This window comes from Triticum dicoccoides, chromosome 7B (assembly GCF_002162155.2).
Source record: "Triticum dicoccoides isolate Atlit2015 ecotype Zavitan chromosome 7B, WEW_v2.0, whole genome shotgun sequence".
In the NCBI taxonomy this organism is placed as follows: Eukaryota; Viridiplantae; Streptophyta; class Magnoliopsida; order Poales; family Poaceae; genus Triticum; species Triticum dicoccoides.
This window is the reverse complement of record NC_041393.1, coordinates 428,892,629-428,894,169: the sequence shown is the minus strand read 5'-3', so window position 1 is coordinate 428,894,169 and position 1,541 is coordinate 428,892,629.

Sequence of the window (1,541 nt, the reverse complement as noted above, 5' to 3'; positions counted from 1 at the left end):
ACCGATACATCAAGCGCTCTAGTCATGTCTCCCTGCCACACACAAACTTGACATGTGCCCTCTAACATTCCGGTAGGCCAGTCGCCCTATATCTTTGACTTGCACACACACACACACACAATTTTGATGGCTCTCTTCATCGATCTCGCACCCACCCGTACTTGATCCTCTCTTCGAGTCTATCGATAGCTATGACCCCTCCCTCTCTTCCCGTGGATTGCCCGACCCTCTATGTATGATATGGATAGGCCTCCATTTCACACACATTGCATGCAAAATTTTGTTTGATATGTCATCGACACATATTCCCACAAATAATTCACGAAATCAACCCCCCACCCCACCCCCACCCCCGACCACAAAACAAAAAACACTCACGAACGCGGTTTGTATCTCTCACACACACCCACGTAGGTGGGGGACGTGCACGAAGAGAAGAGGTGCATGCACGGCGCACGTACTCCCGTCTCTTTCCCAACCACACCCGCGCGGGTACACGGTGGAGCTCATTTCTGTACGAAAAAGGCAGCCCACGTGGTAATTTGGCACGTGTACTGGTTGTCCACTTGGTGGAGGGAGGATCGTCTACCACGGGTGAACAAACAAATTGCGACTTGACACATTATGTTAAATTAAAAAAAGAGGCAAACCATGTGGGGCCTACCTTAGAGGCAAGGCTCTATACACTGGAGTACTTTTGATGTGTACCGTCAACTCGCAGAACAAGGAGAAGCTTGCTTAGTACGCCGTCTCCCCCGCCAACGGGCGCGGTGGCTCGCAGGATGAGGTGAAGCTTTCTCCTCCCTCGCCCATGCGCGCGGTGGCTCGTAGGACGAGGAGAAAAATTTACTACTCCCTCCGTTTACTCCTCGTCCCTACTACCTTGGTTATAGAGATTATATCATATTGTTTGGAATATATATGACCTTTAGTAGATTTCAATATGAACTACTAGTACATACTCCAAACACTGATGTATATAGACGTATTTTAGAGTGTACATTCACTCATTTTGCTCCGTATGTAGTAGCACTCTCCCTCGCCTCTCGACCCTCGCCCACGTGGTGGACGTGCAGCAATTCATTCGGTCTCATATAGCCAGAACGATATATACTGCACTACCATTATTGCTCGACTTCCCGAAGAGGCGAAGAGCCAATCGCAAGGTTAATATTTTGGAGATGCCAAGCGCAAGGTTATAGGAGAACGAGTAGTAGGTGTCGCGTCATTTATAAATATATTTTTTTCTTCAGTGGCACGTACGCAATATGATAGGTTCATATGGAGAGAAAAGGAAACCGCTCCACTATATACATAGTCAGGACGGGTCAGCCTACACGGTTGCTTGCTGGGGTTGCTCTCTTTACACTCTCTCGCATAAAATGACTGTGGCCACATCTCTAACATCCCGGCGGATCACGTCCGCTTGGGGAAGGGGTGGATGCTTAGTGTAGATGCGGTGGCCGTCGCCGACGGCAAAAACCCACTGTCGGCACGTCCCGATCAGGGGTCCCCGCTGTTCTCTCTCACAAAGTCGGTGA